The sequence below is a fragment of the Typopeltis vanoorti genome, chromosome 21 (assembly GCF_054136105.1).
Source record: "Typopeltis vanoorti isolate ZY-2024b chromosome 21, IOZ_Tvanoo_1.0, whole genome shotgun sequence".
Lineage (NCBI taxonomy): Eukaryota > Metazoa > Arthropoda > Arachnida > Uropygi > Thelyphonidae > Typopeltis > Typopeltis vanoorti.
In genome coordinates, this window is record NC_143569.1 from 57,385,881 (window position 1) to 57,403,146 (window position 17,266).

General features: G+C 34.7%; 1 protein-coding gene across 3 annotated transcripts in view; it reads left to right on the top strand.

Annotated features, from left to right (window-relative positions):
- Positions 1 to 16,018, top strand: part of LOC150094872 (cAMP-dependent protein kinase regulatory subunit-like) — a 233,463-nt gene extending 217,445 nt beyond the window's left edge. For all 3 annotated transcript variants that reach the window (XM_090411482.1, XM_090411483.1, XM_090411481.1), the window contains exon 11: positions 14,742 to 16,018. The gene's annotated coding sequence lies outside the window, so the exon portion shown is untranslated. The remainder of the gene's footprint in view (positions 1 to 14,741) is intronic.
- Positions 16,019 to 17,266: the final 1,248 nt, after the last annotated feature.

Genomic DNA, 17,266 nt, shown 5'->3' on the forward strand with positions numbered 1-17,266 from the left:
GTTGAAAAACTTAAAGGTGAGGGTCAGCCAAATTTTTTACCTGATCCATAAAGAACATAACAGTAGGCAGAGAAAATGAAAGATTGCTGCAACTCTCATCAAGGCAATTGAATCAATGTGATGACTCTTCCTTTCTTTAAAGGCTTTGTAGGATAAAAAGACTATATATACATAGGTGACAGTAAAGCATAGCAATAGAGATTTAAAGAATATAATTGTGGTGATGTTAAAAATTTAAAAGACGGCTGTTACATGCAAAGAGGGATTCCAGAAATATCCTGGAAGCTACTATACCTAACAGTACACATAAATTAAAACTTTAATGTAAGTAATTGCCTTAATATAATCACCTTTAAATATGCTCAAATGAATCGTCTGAGTAATCTGAAAAAGTATACGCATTACTCACTGAAATCGATCCAGTGGTTCCTGTAAAACTAGTTCTTTAAATTCAAGCTACGAGAGTCGAGCTCCAGCAGAAGAACAAAGACCATACCCACTGATACCATATAATCCTTCGAGCCACTTGCTGAGATGACCGCCATTCTCACCTAAATGATACCTACTAATCCTCCTTCAAGGTCAACAGTCATATCCGTCGCCAGCTGCAAAGGTAAGATATACAAAAACGAAGTACTGCAATGTTCTTTTGAATGTCATGAATATTATCATCCTGAATGTGTAGGTGTAACAGAATCTAACTTTCAAAAAATGTCTAAGGACAAGAAATTAAAATGGAAATGCCAGAGTTATATTAATACTTCTCCCAAAAACGACTTTAAAACTACAAGTAAACTAAATAGGAGCAACGATGGTTTAGATTTAACTAAAGCAGTAAACAAAGATGACAGAGAAGCTGATGTGAGAGTTTTCCTATAATAAATTTAGTTTAATCCTTTATCCATAGGTAGAGATGACTTGCGAATGCTTCTGCCTAGTATCTCAGCTTGGGCCTGGCTCCCGCTGAAGAGACCTCAATAAAAGTCGAAACTAGTCTGGGTGGTGGCCCTTCCCTTAATGCATAACATTAGACATATCCGCAAGGAGATGTGTTTTGCATTATAGGAGATACTGAGACAGGAGTGTTGGTAGCTTGCTCCACCTTTGCAACGAGTTGACCTGGTGTTGTACCACCTTACCCGAGTCCTGAAGATACTTTCAGGCGCAAACTTTGTTTGCTCACTCTAGGATAAAGGATTAAACTAAATTTATTATACTCTAACCAAGTGAAAAATAAACTTTCAAAAAAAAAAAAAAAGAGTTTTCCTAAGAAACTTCAGGGAACAGATTTTAGAAGACCTAAATGCCATCAAAGTAGAAATTAAAGACAATAACTCCGTGATAAGAAGGGAACTGGAAGTACTATTTAAATCCGAAATAAACGAACTGAAAGCATCTCTGGAGTATAGTTTTGCATGCATTCAATATCTAAAGAACAAAGCCAAATGCAATGAAAAACAAATTAAGGATCTGTATACTAAAAACACAGAACTAACAAACGAAAATAAAATACTAAAAGCTCAAATGAACGAACTGAAATGGGAAGTTAATGAAATTCAGCAGTGCTCTAGGTTGAACAATATCGAATTAAACAGTTCTACCAGAAGCTCAGAATGAAAACTTGCATACTATAACTGAAAAACTGTGAATCTACTTGGAGTAAAAAGGGAAGACATCTTGCACGCCCACAGAGTACCCACCAGCAGAAAAACAGATATCAAGCCAGTTATTATTCAACTAGAAAGCAAGAATATTAAAAATAAATGGATGATGGAGGCAAGAAAACTCGAGATTACAGCTCAACAATTTGATGAATAGTTAAAACCGGTGCCCGTCTACATAAACAAACACTTGACCAAACTCGATAAGCAACTCCTTTATGAAGCAAAACAAAAGAGTGCACTGGTGCAGTCAAATACGTATGGGTAAGAGATGGTAAACTATTCATGAGAAAGAACGACAACACAAAAGTGATACGGATAAAAACACCTGACAACCCCGATGAACTCTGTCAAAGAAGGCAGCAAATCTAAATGTTACCTATGAATAATTGGAACAATAAAGACCTAAATGGATTTTAGATTCCACATGAATAGCTTAGATTCTGATGAAACTACAAAAAACTATATGATCTAACCTCCGTAAAAAAATTTTTTGACACTGCTATAAACTCATAGCAGTGTCAAAGAATTTCAACATATATCATGTCAATATTAGGTCGATAAGGTCAAATTTTGATAGTTTAATGTTACTTTTCACATAAATCTAATCATATATAGATGTACTAGTCTTAAGTGAAATATGGATCAAACAACTTGAGGTTGATCGTTATTCTCACACAGATTACGACACGTATTATGATTGTCGCGACTATAATCTATCAATATATTTTTCTAGCGTATAGAATTAATCCACTTAATCGTTCAGGTGGATTAATTCTATACGCTAGAAAAAATATTTATAAATTTCATAGACTGGAATCAAAAAAGCAAAGCACTGAAACTATAATGATTTACAACACAGCAATGAATATACTTATATTTGCTATATACCGTGCACACGATGGCCCAGTTGATATCTTTCTATTAGAGCTAAATAATGTCCTAAAAACCTTAAAACACAACAATGTCATTCTAGTGGGGGATATAAATTTGGACCTTTATAAGAGTAATAGTAAAACTGAAGAATATAAAAATATATTATCTACTCATGGGTTTCTTGCTTACATCAATGGCAAGAAACCACTGATGTAAACCACGAGAAAAGCGAACAACTCAGCAAGTTGCATTGATCACATATTCATAAGAAACAGAATGGCCTATGAGGTATCCTCTGCAATCTACTTTAGCAAAATAACAGATCACCATTTGATACTGTTGAAACTATCCTTACCTAATAGCGTTGACACGAGCTGTGCAGATAGTCATAAAAAATTTGAAATAGGCACCAATTATAATAAATCTGAGAACTACGTAAAACATCAACTGTCTCAAACCGACATATTATACATAAATCAGCTATATGAGAAATTTATCATCATCATCAAATTCCTGCCATGTACTCTCAAGGAGTGTACAGGATACGATAGTACTACATGAAAAATTTACATCAATACTAACTTCCTATAACAATTTTCCTCCAGATCAGTCTGTTACTTGCCAAGACTAAAACATTATCAGATCTTATATTTCTATTGTCTAAGGCACTTTGTACAGTATCAATCCACCTATATCTTGGTCTTTCTCTGGGTCGTTTTCCTGCCAACCTGACAGAGAACACTTGTTTTGCTAATCTTTCCTCGCCCATTCTATTTAAGTGACCATACCACCTGAGATTAGCTCTGCTAATGCGTTCCTGGATGCTGACAATGTGAAGTTCTTTCCTATTATCCTCGTTTTTAATATGATATTGCCATTGATGCCATCTGTTCATGCCTCTAATCTTTCTAAGGACTCTCATATCTGCAGTCTCTAGTTTTTTGTCAAGTGTTTTACTTCTGCCACAGCTCTCAGATCCACAAGTTAAAATCGGTTTGAACAATGTCTTGTATACAGCTAATTTAGTGTTCCGACTAATTTCTCTCTTATTCCATATGAATTTATTCCATTGACTTCCCACCATACCAGCTTTGCTGATTTTGTTGTCTATTTCCATATTTAATCTACCATCTTCACTAAAAATCGTGCCTAAGTAGCAGAAATGTTTTACTTGTTCCACAAGTTCTCTGTTCAAGTTGACATTTTCAACGATTCTGCCTATTTTCATTTTTTTTTTCTATTTTTATTGTTGACCTTCATACCATATCTATTACAACAGTTATTCAATTTAGTCAGGGAATCTTGCAGACTTGTAGCGGATTTATTTAGAAGTATAACATCGTCTGCATAAAGCAAAGAGTTGACATTAAACATCTCCAATTTTGATATCATGTTTAATACCACTTTCCTTCATAACCTGATCCATATAGATAATGAATAACAAAGGAGATAATGTACATCCTTGTCTCACACCAGATTTAATATTAAACCATCTTCCTGTACTTCCTTCAATTCTAACTGCTGACTTACAACTCAAATAAAGACTAAGTATTGCTTGATATAATACCCCATTGACAAGGTGCCAAGAGAGAAGTTATTCCAAACGCTACAGTTATATGGTGTCAATGGGGCATTATATCAAGCAATACTTAGTCTTTATTTGAGTTGTAAGTCAACTGTACTTCCTTCAGTTCTAACTGCTGACTTCCAACTCAAATAAAGACTAAGTATTGCTTGATATAATGCTCCATTGACACCATATAACTGTAGCGTTTTGAATACTCTTGGCAACTTGTCATATGCCTTTTCTAGATCGACAAAACTTAGTATAGATCTTTGTTATATTCCCATGCTTTCTCAACTTTTTGTCATAAAGTGAAGATCTGATCCTGACAGCCTCTATTTGGCCTGAATCCAGCTTGTTCTTCACCATGCTTTTCTTCCACAATTCTTCTCAACTGTTTCTCAAGTATACTTACATATATTTTACCAGGAGCACTCGGTAATGAAATGCATCTTTAATTCTCACATTCAGTTTTATTTCCTTTTTTTATGTATGGGTACTATGATAGCTCTACTCCAATCATCGAAAATTCGTCCCTCTGTCCAGGCTTTCTGAACTATGCAGTGCAGCCACTGTAAGACTTTAATACCACCATACTTCAACATTTCTGGCCGAATATCATCTACTTCTGCTGCCTTTCCACATTTCAGGCCTTTGATGGTTTTCTACTTCAAGTATGGATATGTATTCCTGACTGTATGCCTGTTGAGTATTTTTGACCACTGTGCTATCACTGCTTGTTTCATTTAGCAATTTTTCGAAGTAATTACTCCATATTTCAAGGATATTTTTTCTCCCGTTTTCATGTCACCTTTTTCATCTCAAACCCCTTTTACAACACTCTTTCCTCCATTTCGAAGCTTCTTCAACAACCTCCAGAATATCTTACCACCTTCTTGATATTTATTTTCTATGTTCTTGCCAAAGTCCTCCCATGACTTTTGTTTAGATAGTTTTATACAGTATTTAGCTTTCTTACATTTGTCTCTCTATTCTTTAAGAGCAAGCTGACTTATTTGCCAGGAACTTACATGCTTTCTTCTTTTCCTTCATTGTCTCTTTAACTTCCTGTGTCCACCTGTGTATTTTAGTCTACAGTTCAAGTCAAGACTAAATAGTGATCACTTCCAATTTCAAAACCTCTGTACACTGGTGTCCTGCACCAGGGAGAAAATATCACTATCAACAATAACATAGGCAATGAGACTTTTCTTATTTCTTACCTCTTCTCTCCATGTGAATTTGTGCACATTTTTATGTTGGAACATGGTGTTAGTAATAACCAGTCCATGTCCTGAGCAAAAATCCAACAGGTATTTGCCATTATTATTAGCTTTGCTCTTTTCTCCAAATTTTCCCAAAATATTTTTGTTTGTCTGACAATCATTTCCCACTCTGCTATTTAGATCCCCAACAAGGACCAACTTTTCCTTTGTCATTGTGTCAGTTGCTTTCTCTAAAGCATGAAAAAATTCCTCCACTTCTATCTTAGTAGAACCTTCTGTGGAACCATAGGCACAAATAAGTCTCATTGTCCTGTTCCCCATTCTGATATTTGCCCACATCACTCTACTTGAGACTGCCTGCCATTCATGAAGATTAGCCTCATATGTAGTGTTGAATACTATGGCTACTCCTTCTTTTCCTTGATTGTCATTGCCTGAATATAACATTTTGTATTTATTGCTCAGAAAGATCTCACCAGTTTTTGTCTTTTTTGTTCAAGTCACCCCTATTATGTCGATCTGGTATTTATGCAATTCCTCAGCTAGCTCCATTTCTTTGCCATTCAGGCTTCTTATGTTGATAGTACTGATCTTTAACTCTGATGATGTTGATTTGGGGTGTGTTTTCAGATTTGTTCCAGTAGCTGACTTTTCACTGTTCACCTTGGTTCCCTGGCGAAAGCAACGGGGGCCTTGTTTAACCAGTCAACACCCCAGCCGGCATGAAATTTTGTCATGTTCTACCATCATTTTGTATTTTGGTTTAAGCCAATGAGAATACAATTTGGTTGGCTAAATCCCAAATTTATCAAAATGATTAAATATGCAGCAGACAGAAAATCACAATATTGCAAAAGAGTTACTACAAAAACGGATGTTCACATACACTGGTTAACAGATGAACTAAAAAATATATGGACAAAAGAGAAGCTCTATCATAAGCATAGGAAAAATCCCTACGATTTAATGTTTGAACAAGACTACAAAAATTTCGCTAAACACCTAAAGGAAAAAATGAAGCAGGCAAAAGAACATTTTATTCTTTCGAAATTTCTTTCTTGTAATAATGATAAAAGTAAACAATGGGGGTTGGTTAATATGATAATAGGTAATACAAAGCACAAAACATGCGAATTTCCAGAGGGCAATGACATCACTGATGTACTTAACAAAATGAACAACCACTTTACAAACTATGGTAGTAGTGTTTTTGACCATGCAGAAAGGACAAAGCATGTGAGTCGCCTTCCATGGATTAAGAATTCCATGTATCTATATGCAGTAAACGAAGATGAGGTAAAGAGTGTAGTAATTGGATTAAAAAAAAAGGGAAAAAAATGGGAAGTGACAATATAAATGCCAAAAAACTAAACATTATCATTAAATACAAATTACAGTTCTTTACAAATATCATTAATAAATCCTTTGAATGCGGTACAACTGAAGCAGTCTTTAAGTGTAAAAACTGCAGACCAAAAATGAAATAAAAAATTGCAGACCAATATCTATACTATCCACAATTGCAAAGGTTTTTGAAATTCTAATAAAAAATGCAATAGCTATTTAAATACCATATCCTTTTATGCAATTAATCAGTATGGGTTTAGATCTGAATAATACTGAAAAAGCGCTATTGGAGTTTCACAAAATGGTCCGTAGTGGAATAAATAAAGGAATGCACACAGTAGCTGTTTTTCTTGATATATCTAAGGCGTTTGATTGTGTTCATCATGACCTATTGCTTCTGAAAATGTCCAAATACGGCTTCAGAGGAATTACTAATGACTGGTTCAGATCCTATCTGAATAATAGAAAACAATATACCAGCTACGGCACATTCAATAGTGCAACAAAAATAATAAAATATGGAGTCCTGCAAAGGTCTGTACTAGGACCCATCCTATTTTTAATATATGTTAATGATTTATGAAAATACAAACTTTTTAGCAAAATGATATATACCGTGCACACGATGGCCCAGTTGATATCTTTCTATTAGAGCTAAATAATGTCCTAAAAACCTTAAAACACAACAATGTCATACTAGTGGGGGATATAATCCTTTACCGACAACATGACATTAATATACACTGAAACAACCCTTGAAGATCTAAAAAATTGGATTAATGGTGATATGTTAAAACTAAGTAAATGGTTTAGCAATAATAGCGTACAGACAAATCGGCCTTCAGAACACGCACAATTTACAGACAAAAATTACTGTTGTTGGTGGTGGGTAATAGATGGTGTTGATGGTAATAGTGTTGTAGTGGGAGAATTGAGTGAAGAGGATTAGATGTATTTAGTGAAGTAGAGTAGTGCGTGTGTGTGTGTGTGTGTGTGCCCTCTCACGATGAGTCCTTGGACTCCCTGGAGGTGTCACGTAATAATGATGATAATAATGGACATTAATACTGATTAAACAAGATATATGTACTTCACGTTGACAGATAAGCTAGACGATGATACAACCATAAAATGGCTTGAAAGGAAATGTAGTACATCCTAAATTGTAACTGTAGCGTAAAATAAAAAAAAAAAAAAAAAAAATCAGTCAAGTATTTGAGCCTCCACATTGATAGCAATATGAAGTGGAACTCCTATACCAGTTTCTTAACAAATAAGTTTAGGTTCATAATAGAATATATTATGTTAAAAAAATTTGTAAATTCGGTATTCTTAAGTTTTCATATACTATTCCTGGGTAAATTCCTCACTGCAATATGGCATCACCTGTTGGGGTGGAGATTATTACAACAATCTGCTTCCATTAATAAGAATACAAAACAAAATAATTAGAGCCATAACCACTACTGACTTTCACACATTCAACCAACGATCTGTTTGTCATGCGTAATATTCTACCATTACAGAAACTATATCTCTATGGTTGTCTATTATATGTAAAAAGGAATGCTGAAAGTTTCTTAGTATATAATGTAGACTATGGATTACGCTGCAGCCGGAACATGCTGGTGGTACCCAAGGCAAACAAAGAAATTTTTCATAAATCCTTCAAATACCTAGCGACAAGCAGCTACAATAAACTTCCAAATGAAATCAAACGTATAACCTCAGCTTATGCATTCAGAAAAAGATTGAGAGACTACCTTATGGGACTAGACAATGTTGACAATTACTTTAAACGTATAGTATAATGGATCATTATAACTCGCATATCGTATCCAATTAAGGTATCAATATACTAACTAGTTCATTCACTTAGGTGACTAATATATTAACATGTACATGAAATCAAACTGTGTACGGTGAGCCCTCATAGATACGGTCACTGGACTTGCAGTAACTGTTTCAAACTAATTTAATTCTCTAGTAACCAGTATTGCCCTTAGTTACACATAAATACACAAACTAAATTACTTTATCACTAAAACCAGTAACTTATAAACTACGAAAACTATCCGAAATGTATTTTTACTCTATTTGTATATATAAAACATTATTACCTGAACAAAATAAATAGCCCAAAATAATTACCAACAGAAAATGATAGCAATACTTGAACTGTATTGTATAATACTGTACATTGAAGTGTACAACACTTGAATTGTATTGTATAAATATCTTGTATACGTGATGGCAATGATAATAAACTGTTAAACTTTTTAAGAAAAATCAGCTCATTTTTTGTTGTTTCAAGGATACTTGCAACATAAGACTGAATGATATAATCACGTAATCACAAGAAAGATATTTATTTAACCAAATATTTCGGTCTGGAAATAGCAGACCATCGTCAGTGGTATTACAAGAACAGTTTAAAAAATACAAGCTAGAATACTAACAATAGATCGTTAAAATTAGAAATTAAAATTTCTACTTCAAAATATTTCGTTTCATACTTAGTGATATAACATCACGCGGCGTGCTCTAATTTTAACGATCTATTGTTAGTATTCTAGCTTGTATTTTTTAAACTGTTCTTGTAATACCACTGATGATGGTCTGCTATTTCCAGACCGAAATATTTGGTTAAATATCTTTCTTGTGATTACGTGATTATATCATTCAGCTCATTTTTTATCTCAGTTTATAATTTACTTTATGACATACAGTGTTATATTTTCATAAGAAATGACCTTGAAAAGTGTTTTCATTGCTTTTACATTATGATTTAAGATTTTTTGCAGGAATAATTTCTAATTGTTTCAAGATTGATTGAGAAATTGTTTTATAGTATTCTATTAAATCTTTAACACACAATCATATACTATGAACAGAGTTAACATGAAATAAGTTTGCATTCTGTTTCCTAAAACACGTTTCATCACACATATGCAAAGATAACTGTAATCAGTATTTTCATGTTGATTAACACAAAAAATATTTTTTGTTCCAATATAAATGCACATAACAAGAAATGTTTGTTGACATTTGGTTTCCTGTAATTTTGCTTACTGTTGCATCATGAGTTTTCCTGTAAGTATGCTTGTCTGTATATTAGTGATATGCAGTGACTGAGGAAAAAAAACAATTTTTTTTACTAGTCATAAATTAAAAACTTTTTCAGTAGATTTGCTCATACCTAACTAGTAGCTTCTTCAGTTTATAAAAAGGACATAAAAAGCACACAAAATAGGTAACTGCAGAGTTGTTATTATTATTATTATTATTATTGTTCCGGGAAACTCCAAGGAGTCGACAGACTCATCGAGGGAGGCCCTAACATCATGTCAAGAACAACTATTCAACATTCACACAGTATCTATCATACCTTGCCTTGAACTCATTCACGGTCGTAGCACCCACAACAGACTCTGGAAGCTTATTCCACTCATTTACCACTCTCCAAGTAAAGAACCTAGTTCTAACACCCTTGTCAACCACGCTCTTGCCCAGCTTCCATGCATGGCCCCTAGTCCTCCCACCACCAGTCATATTTTCAAAAATATCTTCTGGATCAATCTTATAAAAACCCTTCAGTAATTTGAATGTCTCAATCATATCACCCCTCCTTCGCCTATCGTCCAATTTCTGCAACCCACAAATCTTCAACCTATTCTCATAAGGTTCATTCCACAGATCTGCTATCATCTTGGTCACTTGTCTCTGGACCCTCTCCACTTCCTCCCCATCACGAAGAAACCCTGGTGCCCATAGCTGGGCACAGAAGTCCAGATGGGGTCTTATCGAGGCTCGATACAGAGGAACAACAACTTGTTCGTTTCTGCATGTTAAAGTATTTTTCAGAAGCCAAGTGATTTGGTGAGCTGTTTTAGTTACTTTTGCAATGTGCCCCCTAAACTTCAACTCCCTATCCACCAACACTCCCAAATCTCTGGCCTCATCAATCTCCTGGAGTATGATTCCACCAATGCGATATACTGCTGCTATTCTTTTCACCCCAAAGTGCATAACCTTACACTTTGCCACATTAAATTGACATCCATTTTTCCTAGCCCAGTCCTCCAAACTATCCAAATCATCCTGTAAAATTTTGACATCTTGTGCACTCACAATTGCTCTACCCAACTTTGCATCATCAGCAAACAAGTGAACACTTCCTCTCAGATCCTTTCCAATATCATTGATGAACAAATTGAAAAGCAGTGGTCCAAGAACAGAGCCCTGTGGTACTCCACTAGTCACAAGACGTCTTTTAGACTCCACTCCTGAATAAACCACTCTTTGATATCTCTCCTTCAACCACCCTCTTATCCATCTCACCAACCCTATATCTATACCCATCTGCTCCAGTTTACTGATTAGGGTTCCATGTGGTATCCTATCAAAGGCCTTGGCAAGGTCCAGTAGTATCACTGTAAACCCATTACCCCTATCCAGTTCAGCCGTCACTGTATTATAAAACGTGAGCAAGTTACTGAGGCATGATCTACCCTTCACAAAACCATGTTGTCCCCCATACAATATCCTATTTTCATCTATCCAATCCTGTATTCTTTTCTTGACTAATTTCTCTAAGACCTTGACAATGATTCCTGATATGCTAATCGGTCGGTAATTTACAACAGCAGTCTTGGAACCACCTTTATGCAGTGGAACTATTTTCCCCTCTTTCCACCCACTTGGGACTAACCCAGACCCGAGACTCAAATTAAACAAAATGGTCAAGGGTACTGACAATTCTTTAGCTGCTTCTCGTACAACACGAGCTGGTATACCATCCAATCCCACAGATGTGTTGACATTGAGGTTATGCAATAGACTACTCACCTCCACTTCATTAACCACAATTCCCATATAATCTACTGGTTTATTCGTTTCTGCAATGTCACCACCTGGATGATATACTTTTGCAAAGTGCTCACTCAGTAACTCAACTATCTCAACTGATTCAGTTACCTCCCTACCATCGGCATTCTTTAAAATCAATCTGCCATGTACATTTTTCCTTTTACTTGCTACATATCTAAAAAACTGTTTAGGATTCTCTTTAGCCTGCATGGCCATAGTTCTTTCGTAATCCTTTTTTGCTTTTCTTACCACACTCGTCACCCTTCTGGCCTGCGCTTTATACCGTTCATGTGCCTGCCGGTCACCATTCTCCTTAAATTCCCTCCATAGTTGTTTCTTTTTTTGCAACTCAAGCTTAATGGTGTTATTCATCCATTTAACCCCTACTTGATTTATTATTCGGACTCTAGGTATACAGTCAGCCATTGCTTCATGCAAGCACTTCTTAACTACCTCCCATGCACTATCAACTTCTAGTCCTTGCAGTTGTACATGCCATGGCACTGAACCAATCAAACTCCTAAGCTTGTCATACTTTCCAGCCCGATAATTCCACATGTACCCTGTCTTAATTGAAAATTCTACACCTTTAGCCACCTCCCAAGTTAAGACCCTATGATCACTCTCACCGATTGGTGGCAATGTGGTCATATTTGTTACAGCCAAATCCTCAGATGTAATTACTAGGTCAAGCACTCTCTGACCCCTAGTATTTTTCATTACATGCTGTCGCAGATAGTTATCCCTTAATAACCGCATAAAATCCAGTTCCTTCCTCCCGTGTGTCCTCTCCTCACTCCAATCAATGCGACCATAGTTGAAATCTCCCATAATAATCACCCTCCTTCCACCCATTTCTTCTATTTGCTTGTGCATACTGTCACCACCATCTTTTCCATCACCTGGTCTATAGCAGCACCCAATTGTATATTTAGTTCTGCTAGCCACAATCTCACACCAAATGGCCTCAAATGAAAGTTGTTCATTAATGAAAAAAATCGCTACAATGAAAATTAATAAATTAATCCTAATAAGTATTAGGATTTGAACCCACAGCAAAAGGCTGCGGGTTCGAATCCTGTGTTGGGCATGGATGTTTGATTGTCTGCGGAAATACCAGTAGTGGTCAGCGGTAGATGGTGTTGGAGTAGTTGCAGTCATTTGGAGACTGAATTTTGGAGAAAAGGTTGTAGAGTAGGTGCCCTCCCTCGATGAGTCCTTGGACTCCCTGGAGGTGAAAAATAATCAGTATGCAAATTCATGTAGCATGCATCAACCATCCCACAGTGAAGAATGAAGATTCTTATTTAAGTTAAGGGATATTGCATCCCATATTGTTTCATAGCCGAATCAGAAACTCGAAGAGTTTCATGTTGAATATAGAAACTATATAAAGTTCGGCGAGTCCAAGCATAAGCAAATACCTGGATAGTGCAACATCTGACCCATTTGGTAGTGCTACACTGAGGCAACTCATAGTAAGGGTGGAATAAGTTCCGATCACTATTCTTGGTATTTACCCATAATGCGAAACCCAGCTCCTAGGAGCTGTATTACTGTTCTACATTATGAGAGAAGGTCACTACCCAGACTGGTTTCAACCTTTATTGAGGTCTCATCAGTGAGTAGGTAGACCTAGTAATACCAAGTTTGTAGCAAACAGAACTTACATACCCTACTATTCTCATAGTAGGGTATGTAAGTATGAGAAATTAAAAATGAAGATTCTTCTTTTTGTTGGGAAATGATCATTGTTAAATGATCTAAGTTTTTTATTATTTACTATCTCCCTTACTAAATCTAAGTATTTCTAAATCACTTAGGGAATTGAACAACGTAGATTAGAATATAAATTAAATTAAACTTTAATAAATATTTTCAATATTTCAGAAATTTCGATTCAAAAACATCGATATTCCGATGTTTCACAAGTACAGCCATTCTGGTCTTGCAGACCATGCTCTGGATACACGCCACAGAATACGGTTGAAGAAAGCTACAGTAATACACCGTAGCAAATATAAATTCGAAAGACTATTTATGGAATCAGCCTCAGCCCTAAGAAACTCTCCTAACCTCAAAAAATTTGGTTGTATGTGACTGCCCCAAATTTGGGAGGCATACATCAGCAGACCTTCAGCCCAATGGCCAAGAACACCTACTTAGCCTGCTAGAGGGCACCATCAGGACTTCTAGGAGAATGAATGATAGCTTCATATCTTCATTCTTAGTTACTGTGTTGTAGTGCCTGCATGCACGTACCTTTTGTAAATTCCTTTTGAAAATGGCAACGTGATGCCGAAATATCGGAAATATTTATTAAAGTTTAATTTAATTTATATTCCAATCTACATTGTTCAATTCCCTAAGTGATTTAGAAATGCATAACCAACGTATAAGCCTGTCTACAAGAATCTAAATCTAAGTAAGAGAGATAGTAAATGATGTAGTAAGAGATTTCCAGATATTATTCAATACAAGTTCTTGGTTCCAGAGTAGATAGTGAATATTTACATTCGCTGTCTACTCTGGATTATTATCATTATTACATGACACCTCCAGGGAGTTCAAAGACTCATCAAGGGAGGGCACCTAATCTACCGCTCTCTGTCTCCACCACTCAATTTACCAACTACAGTGAACCGCATCATGTACACCAATGGCGCCTACTGCCACACCTAGTATTTTCACAGACAATCGCAAACATCCATGCCCATGGTGGGATTCAAACTGTAGCCATTTGACTGGAGAGCGGATATGCTGACCACTCGGCCAACCAGTCCATTTATAAAAAAAAAATAAATAATATTAAATGCTTATAAAATACAGCCTTTTCAATATTTCTTTTAGTGCACATTCTTTAAAAAGAAATCATGCTAACATAAATTGTCTTTGTACTTTTTTTTAACCATGATATTATGGATGATTACATTTAAAAAAAAAAAAAAGGATTCTGTGATATCTTTTAAAACAATATTCATTTCACATGTGGAAAAAAAATCTCCCAAGTTTGCATGTATGGAATTGTGTTTTACAGAAAAGCAAGCATTCTTTTCATATATGAGATTACTGTACTGGCTTTTTCAAGAGTGGTCACTATCATATGTATAACATTTTATTTTTCATATTTTTTTGCATTATATTTATCATACTTTAAAATCTCATGGATTATATTCCTACCTTTTTTTTTTTTTTCAGGCAGTTCTGCAGTAGCAGTTTGTATGCATCTTGCTCCTGTGCTACACTACAGATGGTGGTATTGGTTATCCGAAGGTCATGTGTATGTTGTAATGTCTGTGGTGGAGACAGCTCAGGAAATGCTGGCTTCACACATCTGTGTAGATGTGATAATTGTCATAGTATTTATCATATACGTCATTATTTATAGGAAGAAAGTATCATCAGATTGATAACTACACCAAGAAATAAAGATAAAAACTGACAATTTTAAGAACTTTTAAAATGATAAAACATAGTGACGTCTCAAATACTTAAATTTCCACAAACGTTAAAAATACTATTAAAGTGTATTAAATTCCATCGCTAAAGAAGAGAACAAATAAAATTATTATAAATATAAATCAAAATTTGGTTGTTCAGGAAGAAGCACAGGAGCTTAGTGTTTTCACTGTTAAGGAAACTAAGAGCAAGATTAATTTCTTGCGTTTAGCTTAGTACTGCAATATTTTAAGTTATTCTTTATATATACTTACCAAGAAGATGTGATAGACATCTTACAGTTTAAAAACCCCCAAGCCAAACATAGAAATATTGACAACATAGTAATAAATTGTTTTAATGGGGAGTTGGGAAACGAAAGATAAAGCAGTGAAAATGCAGAAGTTAAAATGTACATTGAACTTTTTTAACTTGTAAATTCACAATTGAGATCATAGAATTTTTTTAATATAGTTTCAGTCAGCATGGTAGCCTGGATTTTGTTGTATGATTTAACTGTGTTATGCATTTTTTAAACTTGTGCTGTTCAGAATAACCTGTAAACCATTTAAATTTTTTAAACAGTTTAATTTTGTCAATTGTAATATAATATTAGAAGAATAATAAATGTAATATTGCTAAACAGTGTTAAGTACTTCACTTTTCCCTTAACACTTAACGGGAAATTTTTTAATACATTAGCAGCTGGAACAGATTAATTTTGTTAGTTGAACACTAGATATGTGTATAATGTATAGTTGTCTGAGATGTGCTGTGTTACTGATATGTAACGTTGTGCATGTATATACAGTTGCTTGGATTAGTTATGCAGAAGAAAATATTTATGTGCTTTTGTATGTATTGTGTTGTCCTTATTTAGTATCTGATTAGTAAAAAAATTTGGCATGTTTAAGTTACTGCAGTATTAACTAAAAATCCTTTTTTTAAATCATGTTGCTTTAAAATCTAATTGTTCAGAGGCTGTAGAATACCCTTTTTTTGTAAAATAAATTTCTAAACTGATCATTGACACCAAACTTTTTTACTGTTTGAACTTTTTTCACCTGTTATCAGATTTGCTAGTGGACTCTTAAGTGAAAAAAAAAAAAAAAAAAAAAAAAAAAAAAAAAAAAAAAAAAAAAAAAACCAGCAATGTTTCTCCTCAATTTGGAGGGATTTTTACCTTTGACTCATGTTAAATGTGCATAAATTTTCTAAATAAGAACACACACAAATGGATAACATTTTCAAAACAAATTTTTTTTTTTTTCTTGGATAAATTTATGCATGGTCAAGCTCCAGTTGAATAATCATTCAACTGGAGTTGTTGAGGGAGGGACAGTCTTTTTGGTGGGAATTCAGAATTGTAACTTTGCATTTATGCTTCTATGATGTGTACCACTGAATACCATTCTCTTATTTTCTTCCTCTTTTTTCTCTATAGACATGATTATTGTTACAGAGGAGAGTGTAAGTTCCAAATTATACCACTGGAATTGGTGAAAGTAAATTGCCGACATTAAGAAGACAGGAGGAGAATTCATTTCCCTTTGAAGTTTTGGTTTTGCTCAAACTTGCTTTTTTTGAATACAGAAAGTAAAAAAATCTCCTTTGTAAATCATACATTTTAGTAAAATTTAAACTTTTTGCTTTTCAGAAATGAATGAATGAAATCGATGATCATTTATTTCTTGTTAAGGCTTACGTGCTGGAATAACTCATAAAAGTTTAATGGAGTGAAACAGCACTAGGAAACGATTAAAATGGTATTTAATGTTTTCAGTATTTCATATCAATTATAGAGATTATCAGGGAGTATAAAGTGAGACTTATAACACACAAAGGCAGCATAAAACTAACTGAAACACATGGATGAAAGACTAGAGTTCCTAACTAGGTGGGGATATCCTCTATGGACATAAACTAGGATCTTGAAGTATTAGTTTCCCATATTTTGGGAAGTTTCATTGAACTATATTTAAATTAGGCTGATTTTTAAGAACAGATTCTAAAAACCAACTTTCTCTTCTAAATTACTGTTAATGGAGTATGGTAGTCTTTTTCCAATAAATTCTTAGAGCTGTATACAAAAGCATGGTCTGCAAGGCTTGATTTACCATATTCATGGCTGCATATGTATTTTTTAAGTTCTTACCTTTGGATGGTAGCTGATCTTCTTGTCTGTCCATAGTAGGCTACCTTTGCAGGAACAAAGAACTCTGTATACACCTAGAACAGAAGGAAGTTTGGCTTTAGTGAAGTGGATAAAGGTAGCTAGTTTTAAG